The sequence below is a fragment of the Urocitellus parryii genome, chromosome 4 (assembly GCF_045843805.1).
Source record: "Urocitellus parryii isolate mUroPar1 chromosome 4, mUroPar1.hap1, whole genome shotgun sequence".
NCBI lineage: Eukaryota > Metazoa > Chordata > Mammalia > Rodentia > Sciuridae > Urocitellus > Urocitellus parryii.
The window spans coordinates 55,450,162-55,462,439 of NC_135534.1; the positions used below are offsets into that span (position 1 = coordinate 55,450,162).

Here is a 12,278-nt window from a genome sequence, read left to right on the forward strand (position 1 = left end):
AATTCCAGTGTTTATGATGATGACAGCTATAGATACTGTTCACATTAAATACATTTTTGAAGATTCTCTCTTATTACATTACATAGTGAATGGGCATTTTAAATGGTAATGCAGACATGTTATTTTAAGTCAGAGACAATATAGGCATATTAAAATTCTGTGTATCCTGATAAAGTAAAAAATAAAGCTATATAAATTGATCTTAAGATTTTTCTGCAATAGTAGAATCACTTTCATAATACTTCCAACATACCTTCATTAAAGCTTTGTTTACACAGCATTAGAATGAGTTTCATTCCCACTCACCTGCCCTCTGGTTAAAAAAAAAAAAGATTGCATTCGCCAACTGATATTTTTCCTGTTCTTAAAGTTACAAATGGGCAATCTCCAAAAGAAATGTAGAACACGAGGACCTGTAGTTATACTGTGTTGTCAATAAGTAACATCGAGGTGGAACAAGGGTGGTTGTGAGTTCAGTGCTGGCCAGTGCAGAGCACACGGACCCGGCGGTTCCAGGACCCAGGGGCGTGCTTCCTCTGGACCGAACGCTGGCTGGTGCTTGGCAACTGGAGCAGCTCCCCTACCCGCACCCTGGAGTTCTCCAGGCAAAGCTGCAAAATGCTCAGAGGCCCACTGAGAGCACCTGCTGTGGTGCCCAGGGTCCACTCTTTCCAGTTCAGCATCCAGGCCTCCTGGCCAGCGTAGGTGCCCTGGGCATGGCCTTTGGTCTGCTTGTGCTCGGAATGGGTGGGAGGGACTTCGTGGAAGAAGGCGCTGGTGTGCTCAGAAGCACAGGGGCGTGTGTGCAGTTCCTGTGGACCTGGGCCCTGTTGCTCCACCGTGACTTGGGGCTGGACCTCCCTGGGAGGCCACAGCATTCTAGTCCAGGCGGGGAGTCATCCTCAGGCCTGTGTACCTGCAGGGCAGCCTCATTTTTGCAGAGTGAGCTGTGTGCACGTGACAGTCTTCCTAGCCAGGCCACAGCCCCTCACGGGAGCCTCAGAAGGGGGCAGGGTGCGCAGGATGAGAGAGCAGTGTGTGGTGTGTGCACACGCACGTGTGAGCTCACACATAGGCCTGGGACGGGAGAGAATGCGCATCGCCAGTCGGCTGGCAGGAGCTGACGTGCTGTGTGCAGACGGCGTGTGCATGACCGGTCATACTCACAGGTGATGATTCCTTCCTTCACATGGCAGGAGATTTTCAAAGCTACGAAAAATGCTCACTGCTGGCGTTCCTGCTTTAAAGTTACTGTGGCGGAAAACCGAGCCCAAGCGCAGGGCCCCTTCGTGGGTCTCCTCCTCCGTTTCAGCCTGTGCCTGTTTCCATCACTAGACACATCCCTTTAGTAACCTCCTGGGAGTAAGACGACACTGCAAGGGCCTCACACCCAGACCCGAGGCTCCACCCAGGCAGAATAGGGTCCAGCGACCAAACCCTCAAGCAGGAATCTCCTATTTTTAAGGCTGAGGGATGGAAATTAACAACAAAACAAAACAGAAAGCAGATGACATTGCAGAGAACCGTGAGGACAAAGCAGAGCAATCATCGTGACCTTTACATGCCCCCGAACTCACTGCTGCCCCAGAAACACCAGGAAACAGAGACAGGGAGAACCAAATGCAATCCGGAGATTCACATCATCAGAAATTGAAACATACAGTGGAATTCTCACCAGAACAGAAACGTAAAGTGGCCACGATTCCATAAACTTAGGCATTAAAGCTCTAAAAACATACTTTAAAAGTCAGAAATGTTAACAAAGGATAAAAGAGATATAAAGAGCTATGAAAATAGTTCAGCGCAAAGGCAACTTCAAGATCTCTAAAAAAATACGATACAAACAATTTGTTGATAATTGTTTGGCGAGCCTGTGCCCTGCAGGTGTCACGTCCAGACCCTCCTGGGCTCTTCAGAAGGGCTGCGACGGGCACACACCACTGTCTGCGGGTCAGTGTGGGCCCTAGCCACGCTTGGCTGCCACCCGGGTGACATGGAAGTGACTGGGGCGAGAGCAGGCCAGCGGCAAGGGGCTGGGGGGCACAACGTCCTCTGTCCTCAGCCGGGGAAGCCACCCCTCTTTGGTACAGTGTCCTGCTCTGACCTACCCATGGTGGGGCCACTGCTGTGAGACTAAGGGTTGAGCAGGTGAGACCTCGCACTGCCTGGGAACCGGCACTCCCCAGACCTCTGCTCTCCAGCAGCTGGGGAACAGCATGTCCCCTTCACGGGCCACTGCACGGAGGGCACTGGCCTTCCTCCCTCAGGCTGAGGCTCCAGCCTCCAAGTGTCTCCTCTAAGACAGGTCCACCAAGGCCATCAGGTAGTCTCCCAGAAACAGACCACAGCCCAGGTGGCAGGAGCTCCGTAACACAGAGCCCCCATCGCCTGTCCCCTCCAACACACACCTTGGCCAGGATCCCAGTCAGGAGGGCTGTGGAGGACAGCAGGAGCCACCTGGGGAGGCGCGGAGGGGCTGCTAAGCAGCGTGCCCGCTGGGACTGACTGGCCAGGACAGGCTTTGGAGGACCACACCTTGGTGCGACGGCGGGGTGGGTGTCTGACCGCCAGCCAGATCTCTCCCTGCCCTGCCCCGGACCACCACCTTTCCCCAGCACCCCCGAACCCCCTTCCAGGAAGGCGAACTGGACACTCCCGCGTGGATGTGTGGCAGCCAGGGGTGCACACCACGCAGGCTCACGCCATGACAACGTCCTCCTCCAAGGGCAGCTGGTGACAGGAAAGGGGACAAGGAATCCCTGCCAAGCTCCCTCCTCAGGAGACTCAGATGTAGTCAGGAGCAACTGCTTCTTAAGGTAGTCGGCAACCGGCCCAGCCAGGCCACAGGGCCGGGAGGTGGACACGCCCTCGGGGTCAGGCGGGGCGTCCAGCCTGCAGCACCAGGGGGGAAGCGCAGAGGGGCCTGGTGCAGAGGGTGGTGTGTGTGAGCTGGACGGCTGTGGATGGGGGCTGGACGTGGAGGTACAGACTAGAGGAAGGCTCTTCAGGTGACAGGACACAGAGATGGTGACGGGGTTGACACAGGCCTGGGCGAAGCCAGCCTGCAGCTGCAGTGCAGAGGAGGGGCCAAGGCGAGGTCTGTGTTCACAGTCCAGCTGGAGCTGGAGGCCATGGGCAGGGGACGAAAGACTGTGGTGTGCTTGTCCTAGAGAGTGGCCTGCGGCCAGGGCTTCGCCTCCTTGGGCACCAGGAAAGGCGCACGAGTGCACAGGCACTAGCGAGCACAGCTTGCAGCACTGGGCCTGGGCACTGTCCACCGTGGCACAGGCTCTGAGCGGGGCCCCAGCACCCACGCCTCAGGCTGGATCCACAGCAGTTCCGGAGAGGCCCCGTGGGGGGCACAACGCCCCCCCCCCCCCCCCCCCCCCCCCCCCGCGCACCCCCGCCTGCCTTCCTAGGCAGAAGTCGCCCAGGGCAGCCAACGGCCTGGGGCTCTGTGCACCTGAGCTCTGCAGAGAGGCGAGAGGGACGAGTCCGGAACCACCGACTCCTGTGGCTGCAAGCTCTGCCAAGACACAGAACAGGCAGTCAGTTCAGGAAGCCCGGGAGCAGCCCGTGCTGACCTGAGGCCCTGTCCCCACAGAGCTCCAGCCTAGAGGTGAGGGTCCACCCACAGCAGCTGCCACAGAGGCAACGTGTCTGTCCACGTCTAGAACTACAAACCTCTGTTAGCAGGCCTCTCACCTCCCAGGGAGAACCACGTGGGGGGACGCAGGACACACGGTGGTGCCTCCCAGGCCCATCATGATACGCAGTGGAAGCACAAAGGCCCAGAGACCCTCAAACCTGGAAGTGCTCCCCTCCTACCCCAGAGGAGGACAGGACTCCCCTGTCCAGGCCAGTATCTAGCCCGGGGGACCTGGGACAATGGCTGGCCTCCCCCACTCCCCGGCCCTCAGCCTGTTGTTACCTGATGGAGGTGGCCGTGCTGCTCCGTGACCACCCACTGAGGCCCACAGCACAGACGGCATCCACGCAGCCGGCGGGGAGGCCAACGGTACCAGTCTGTCCACACGAGGGACAATGCCCGGGCAAAGCTACCTTTAGGTGGGGGCCACTGGCAAACATGGGGCTCACTGCAAACCCCGAGACTGAAGTGCTGGACAATGTGGAGTCTTTACAGCCCAAGACTAGCAGATATAGCTGCTGGACAATGGTGGCCAGCTGGGAGCCACCTGGGCTGTGTCCAGTGCGACTGAGCAATGCTCCACTTCTGATGTGGAACAGGATCTGTCCTGACTCGCGCCTGAACTGAGCTGCTTCTACCACTGTCCAGGAGCCAGCTCCTGTCTGCAAACGCTGGACATGGACAGTCGACTGCTCGAATGCTGGGTGGGACTGGCCGTGAGAGTGTGTGTGTGTGTGTGTGTGTGTGTGTGTGTGTGTGTGTGTATGTGTGTGTGCGCGCACCCTACCTGGTCAGCTTACTCAGGCATGTGCGCTCACCTGGGTGGAAATGCACAGGTGTGTAAAGGGTGTGTTCCTTTGTATTGTGAACCTCTGTTATCAACAATGGCACAGCACAGCAAAACTTTGGAGGAAGAACAGACAGTCTGAGAGTCACAGCACACGGGCCACGCCCAGCGGGCAGCGGCCACACCGTTACCTAGCGTGGAGCTAATGACGCTGCAGCTGCGGTAAGAAGTCCTTCAGCAGTGGCCTGTCGCTGCTGGGCACGGCATCCACGGGTGCTCTGTGCTGCATGCTCCTCTGCAAGGCGAGGAAAGACATGACGCCGCTGCCTCCGAGGGGGAGGGCTACACCCTCTGGGGGAGGGCTGCGTGCGGCCCTGCGCATCCCGGGCCCTTTGCCAGGGAAAGGCACCGAGTGCACCGTGCAACTCCTTTGGAGCCAGAGGTGGCCCCAGGGCTGCTGCTGGCAGGGTGCAGTGGGCAGAGCAGGACGGGAGACTGCACAGGCCACCACAGTCGGTCTCAAGGTCCTGCTCCTACACAGACAGCTCATGCGTGCTTCCAGAACCCACGCTGCATCTGCCTGCTCCCACAGCGTCCCTGCTGCTTCCTCAGCAGAGAGAGGCACTGCCGAGAACTGCCAGGGGGCCGAGGGCACGCCTCCACCTGTCCCATCGCCTGGGAGTCTTGGCACCTCCCACTCCAGGTCAAGACTTCGCACCCAGTCTTGCTAGATCCTCGGAGACGAGGAAATGGGCGTTCAAGAGTCAAGAACCACAAGGTCTGAAGGCAGGAGTCCAGGCAGAAGAGTGAACAAAGGAAGGACCGCCGCCCCTCACAGGCGAGGGGTGCAGTAGGAACCATGGGACGGTGCAGAGGCAGTGCCACACGGGCACGTGCGCAGTGCACGTCACTACGCAGCGTGTGCCAGCTGGGTGCTCCACACAGGGACATGGGAGAGGAACCACCTGTCTGAAGGGCCAAGCAGAATGAATGTTGGTTCCTCCAAAGTTTTGCAGGATGGCGTGGTGTCATGGCAACAGAGTGCTCCTCTTTGTGGCCAGGAGCGCGTGCGGCAGGGGTTGTGCCAGGTGAGGGTGCCTGGCCAGAGTCTGGCCCTTGCTTGTGCTCTGAAGCAACTCGCTCCTAACCAGCTGCGTGGACAGCTGAGACGGCTGAGTCTGAGTTGGCCTGATCTAGCTAGTTTTGTAATCCCCTCCTATGACTTGCTGTAGTGTTCCTAATAATGTCATCTGAAATGCTGTCAAGTATGTAGAATGTGAGCTGCAATCATGTCATTTGTTTTAACAAAGTGTGACATGACCCAATTAGAAAAACTTCGTTTGCCATTATTTACTTGACTTTAAAAAATGTAGCATCTTCTCAGTTAAAAAAAACAGTTGAAAGTGTGCAAAAGATGAACCGTCACTAAGAGGAAAGAGGCCTTTTCCTTGCCGTGGGATCTCCCACCTGAGCCAGGGCAGGGGTGGAGGGGCCCCGGCTGTCCTGATACAGACGCTGCTCGGCCTGCTGACACCTGGCTCTGGAGGCAAAGGCCTTGGCCAGTGCAGCTGACCCAGAAAGCCAGTAAACTGCCTACTGAGAAGGCCAGTGCTCAGGAGAGCACACGAGAGGCTTTCTCTGGAACAATCGGGCCTTTAAAAAAGTGACGTCCAGCATCAGCACGGCTGTGCCCTGGACCCTGGGGGGCCCTGAGCAAACCGCTCCTCCTGCCTTCCTCAGTTTCCCCACAGCTGTGTGGGAGGAGGTCTTCTGTCCATCCCCCAGGGGCCATGCTGAGACAGTCTGAGGAGCGTCTGGGTGGCTGGTGCCGAGTGGCTGTATCTGAGAACAAGCGTGGACCCTGCCACTGACAAGGACCCCAGGCAGGCCAGCGGGTGGTGCTGGGGGAGATACAGCTCATGGTCAGCAAGTCACCATGCTCCCTAACGTGCAGGCTGGCCTTGACACCAAATTCACCCCTCGTCCTGTGGCCATGATCCCAAGCATGCAAAAGGCAGAGAAGGTCACCTGTTGGTCAGAAACTCAGACCACTGGAGGTCTGGGAAAGCATAAAGACGGTGGGCTGCTCAACAGAAAGGCACTGGTTCCCAGCCTGCCCGTCCGGCGGTCCGGAGCCCACACCGGGAGAGGTTTGGACAGGGAGTGGTTACGGAGGCAAAGCAGGCAGAGAAGGGAGGGTGAGGGAAGGAGAGACAAGAGAGCGGTGAGTTGGTTACAGCACAAGAGTCCCCTACGCTCGGCCCAGCAGCTGACCTGAGCTGCAGGGCCTGCCGACGCCCGCGCCTCCTGCCTCACGCCTCCTGTGCCTGGTTCAGGCTGCTTTCAGCTGGGTGGTCCTCAGGGGCCAGGAGGCCACTGCTGGCTGAGGAGGTGGGAAGGCCCTCCAGCAGGCGGCGCCTGCCAACTCTGCCCATCTAAGTGCGTCCAGCCAAGCACCTCAATGTCCGCCAGCACCTGCAGGCCAGGCGGCATAGCTGGGTACCCAGAGGACTCTGGAGCCTGCTCTCTCGTGGTCAGCCTGCATCTGCTGTTTCCCCTATGCCTGGACATGTGTGTCCACCACACGCTACGTGCGGGGTGTCGTCACGAGCACACGTGCCCCTGCTTGAGACCATCAGGGACATGTGTCTCAGAGCACCACTGCTCGAGACCCGAGCTCGGCTCCCATCCAAGGCAGTGCCTCTGGGAGGACACATGGCCTCAGTGTGGACAGCCACTGTGCTTCTCCTTCCATGAGCAGGAGGGTCCAGGCCCTGTGCTCTGGTGTTGGAGGTGGCTTTGTCTCGGAGATACTGAGGTGACACCATAGCCTGTGTGTGTGAGCTGGACCCCAAGCCCCTCCAGGTCCTAGAGTGGCCCTCCCTACATCCTCACTGATAGGCCACAGACCTACATGGCTCGCAGGACGCCCACCACTGCTGGGCAGAGGCCCCTGTCATGGCTGTTGGCACTGACGTCACCCAGGGCGGCAGGAGGCACAGAGGAGGGAGGCCTGGGCTGGTGGCATTGGTCTCAACGTGTTAAGATAGCAGAGTCCTGGGAAGGTTCACAATCAGGGCCCCTTCAACCCTGGGCTCCGAGGTGGGCAGGGCTGGCCTATTTCCCATCCCAAATAGGGCTGCTGGCACCCTTGGGGTGGGCATCTGGGCCGTGGAGGGCTGTGGGGGACCGCGGGCCAGGCCGCAGGCGCGTTCCTCTGTTGTGCACCTGCTCTGTGCCATGAGCTCTGCTCCCCCCAAGGAGCTGTCCTGCCCTACCACGGGCACAAGAATCGTTGGGGGTCCGGGGGAGCCTGTCCCAGGGCCCACCTCACAGAGGTGAGAAAATTACAGGGAGGTAACTTGAAAATCTGTATTTTTAATGACCTCCCAAGGGACTGTGACCCAGCTGGCCCCTAACTGAGGGGTCACCTTCTGCCCTCACTGATGGCCGGGGTCCTGGAGAGGCTGCACAGGTATGGGGCTTGGTGCCTCCCACCCTCCCACAGTCCCCGGGCAGAGGCCAGTGCTGAGGTTACTCTGGAGGGGGACAGAGGCTGAGTCCTGAGCTCAGCTTCCTTTCTGAACCCACAATTCTGTGTGTAGGCCAGTTTGGGAGTGTGGAGAAAAGGTAGCCCAACACCCAGCAATCCTTCATACAAGGTCAACATGTTGAGCCAAATCCACCTTAAAAATATAATCTAACCTCTAAAGTAATGATTAAATTCAAATTTCTGTGGATTTACAGAAGATATTTTATCTTTTCTACTAATCTTTGTTCTCTTTCTTCTCTCAGCTGATTGTTTAGGTCAAATCATCAGATTATACATTGATCATCTTGAATTTTTCCTAATTTAAAGTTTGAAATCATGCATCATTATGAAGCTGATTGATCTCTGAACAATCCTGCTACTAACGCTTCCCAATCGTAAAGCTAGGGTGACGTACCAGCCGGGGTGGGCTCCGTACCTGGGTCCTTTCGGTCGCTGTCGGCCACAGCTGCCTGCACAGGACTTTCTTGAGGACATCCGGGAGGAGGCTGACGGTGATGAGCAGGATGATGCCCAGCCAGGCGGGCCCACTGGACAGCATGTGCATGAACACGTAGTACATCCTCTGATAACTGAGGAACGGCCAGATGATTCCTCCCCAGAGCAGGGAAAAGACAATGTAGAACAGCAGCGACCCCCAGATGACAAAGTGGTTGATCCAAGTCCAGTAGTGTGTGTCCAGAGCCAGCTTCAGCATGATGGTGAACACCATGACGGTGAACACCAGTGTCCCGAAGGTCCAGTTCCCAAACATCTGTCCACCGCTGGTCACAACTGTGTTTTCAAACATGAAATAAGCACCAAAGAAAAACACCAGGGCATCAAATAGCCCCAGGAAGGTCCAGTAGGTGAACACCCTCCAGCGGAGCAGCGCGTTCTTGGCGATGTCCCTGTACAGCGAAGGGTCTCTCTTGAGCACGTCGATGCCCATGTGCTGCTCCATCAAGCTGTACAGCAGAATCGGGAGGGACGAGAAGCTGATGTTGTAGAGGGTCAGGTACGCGGTGTCGTACAGGGTCTGTTGTGAAAACCCACAGAAGAACTGGTACAGAAACTGGGGGAAAATGAAGCAGACGTTCTTGTAGAAGAAGTACTGCACCAGCTCAGAGATCCTGATGTAGTAGAAATGCCCGTGGACCAGCAGCATCTTCTTCAAGTGCTTGAACTTGGGTATCCCGTAATCGCTGTTCCGCGCCGCCTGCCGGCCTTCCTTCCCAATGACCCCTATGCCCACGTGGGCCTCCAGGATCATGCTGACGTCATTGGCGCCATCACCGATGGCCAGGGTGATGGGGTGCTCTTTTGAAAATTTGATCAACTTAACAACCTGGGCTTTCTGCAAGGGCGCCATCCGGCAGCAGAGCACAGCACTGCAGTTCCGGCAGATCTCCAGGAAGAGCTCTCGGTAGTTGCTGGAACTGCCGTCCTCTCTGGGCTTCATGATTAACGACAGCGCCGCGCCATCAATAATTAAACCGTAGTCCTGCATATCCGCTGAGAGTCCTGAGAAGTTGTCCCTGGTCAGGCTCCCGCTGCAGCGCAGGACCGTTTTGCTCAGCTCGAACAGGACGTCATGCAGACTCTGCTCCTCGATCCGCTTGGTGGTGAGCTCGAGCAGCTGCGTGTTCCTCCGGAAGAGCTTGCAGGCTTAGCAGGTGGCCCCAGCCGTCTCCATCTTGTCCCCGGTGAGCACCCAGACCTTGATGCCCGCCTTCTGCAGCGCCTCGATGGTGTCGGCTGCCTTCTCCCGGAGCCTGTCCTCCACGGCCGTGGCACCAAGCAGGATGAGGTCCCTCTCGATCTGCTCGTAGGCCTCTGCGAGCTTCTTCTCCCCGTCCTGGAGGGCCACCTTGGCAGCCTGCAGCAGTCTGCAGGCGGCCTCGTACTCCTCCGGGGCCATGCTCTTGTAGGCCACACACAGTGTGCGGAGTCCCTCCACTGCATTGCGCTCCACCCTGGCTCGGATCTGGTCCACTCTGCCTTCCGTCACCCTGGGAAATATGGAAGAATCCGCTCCTTTGCAAAACAGATTTCTCCTGTGGCGGCTCTGACGATGACACTCATTCTCCTTCTCACAGAGTCAAAACTCAGAATCTCCAGCAATTCAAACCTCTCGATGTCATCGTTCCTGTTGAGAATCTCCATGTAGTTGTCCTTCAGCCACAGGTATGTGAAGCCAAGCCTCTGGATGCCTTCCACCAGCGCCATCTCGTCAGGCGAGGACGATATGTACACGCAGGACTTCCCTGAGTCTGGCGACTTCCTGGGGCCGTCCACCTGGTCGTCATCTTTCACCTGCACAGTGTGGCAGAGACAGAGGGCCCGGAAGAAGAGCTCCTCCCGATCCCTCCCACTGACGCCCGGCGAAGAGTCAATCATGTCGATGCCAGAGGAGTCAGGCAGGACCTGCCGTTGCAGATGACGTGGGGCACGTAGACCTGACCCTCGATGCAGCACTCCTTGAACGCCATGTTGTTCTCTGTGAGTGTGCCCGTCTTGTCCGTGAAGATGTACTCCACCTGACCCAGTTCCTCGTTCAAGTCGGACGTGTTGACCAGAGGCCCCTCTCCTGTTTCCTCGTCGAACATGTCCTCATCCCAGCTGATGAAGTAGGAGCCAAGGAACTTCTGCATCTCCACGGTGACGTACATGGACACGGGGATGATGTAGTTGAAGAGCACCATGAAGGCCAGGAAGTCCGTGAAGGCCCTAAGGAACAGGTTCCCGCTGCCTCTCCGACTCGGTCTTCTGGTTGTACCAGGGCTCGTCCCGGAAGGGCTCGCTCTGCCACACGTACTTGAGCACAGTGTTGACCAGCGCCTTGCTCACCAGGATGCAGAGGTAGACGAAGAGGAACACATTCATTGACTTTTCCACGGCAGATCTCTTCTGGGATTTTGACTGATAGTTCAAGGCCATCTTGGTCTCCATGCTTGTGTAGATGGCCACACCAAAGATCTTCTCGGTGTTCTTGAGCGTGGCTCCTCGGAGAAGCAGGTTTTCTGATCCCAGTGGCCTCACCACAGGGTCGTTCAGATCGCTGTACACATTGATGCGGCCCACGAACTTGTACAGGTCGGGCTGCGGCTACTCACACTGGATGGTGGCATGCAGGCGATCGACGTCCTCCTCCGTGTGGAAGCCCTTGGTGTCCTGGACCGCCTAGTGTGTTTTATGGCTTGACTCCCCATCCAAGCTGGCAGTGGTGACGTGGCAGGTCCCATCTCCACGGTTGCTGGAGAGGAAGATCAAGTCACAGGGAAAGGTCTCATCCTCCTTGACCATGACGATGTCCCCAACTCTCAGCTTCCGGCTCTGCTTGCGGACGAGCTTGCGGTGCTGGATGAAGTGCACGGGACACTGGTTCATAGCATTGTCGGCCTTGTGACGGAGCCAGTCCTCGTAGCCCTGTTTGATGGCGGTGACAGTGATGACAAAGAACAGCGGGAGTCCACTTGTCACGGGACTGGTGGGTGTATCGATGATCAGCTGTACCAGAAATATGATGAGAAAGTAAAAGTTGGCTATTCTTCTGAATTGTTCAAATAAGTTCTTGAGTATGAAGTTCCAAAACGTGTACTTGGAGGAGACGATCCTATTGTCAGGGTATCTCTGTGGAATGTAGGCCTCTGCTCCCGGAGGTGGCTCCTTGTGTCCCACGTAGATGGTCCTGCTGTCCACCCAGTTCTCCTCTCCTGCACAGTATCTGTGCACGAGCGTCCGCAAGAGGCTGCAGTCCATGGCTCCTCGGGCCGTGCCGCTCACCGCTGGGCGCCCCCCGCCCGGTCACGGCCTGCGCGCGCCGGGCGGTGCGGGGGGCGGCCGCCAACCCTCCGCGCTCATGCCCGGCCTGGCACGGCGGTAGTGGCCGCTCGGAGCCCGCCTGGCGCCTGCTCCGTCGGGCTGGTGGCGCGGCTGGGCGCGGCGAGGAGAGCCTGCGCTCAGGCTCGGCGTGTCTCCTCCTCCTCGCCCCAACATGGAAGATTTTTATTTCATCATCAAATCTAAAGCTTGGTTTTGCTGGATATAAGATTCTTGATTGGCATCCATTTTCTTTCAGAGCTTGGTATATGCTGTTCCATGATCTCCTGGCTTTGAGGGTCTGGGTTGTTAAATCTGCTTTGAGATACGAATTGGTCTCCCCCTATATATGATCTGATTCCTCTCTCGTGGCTTTTAAAATTCTGTCCTTATTCTGTATGCTAGGAATTTTCATTACAATGTGCCTTGGTGTAGATCTGTTGTAATTTTGTACATTTGGTGTCCTATAAGGCTCTTGTATATGGCTTTCC

At 57.1% G+C, this 12,278-nt stretch overlaps 1 pseudogene; it reads right to left on the bottom strand.

Annotated features, from left to right (window-relative positions):
- Positions 1-6,471: 6,471 nt before the first annotated feature.
- Positions 6,472-11,727, bottom strand: LOC144254406 (phospholipid-transporting ATPase IH-like; annotated as a pseudogene).
- Between the last annotated feature and the right edge of the window lie 551 nt (positions 11,728-12,278).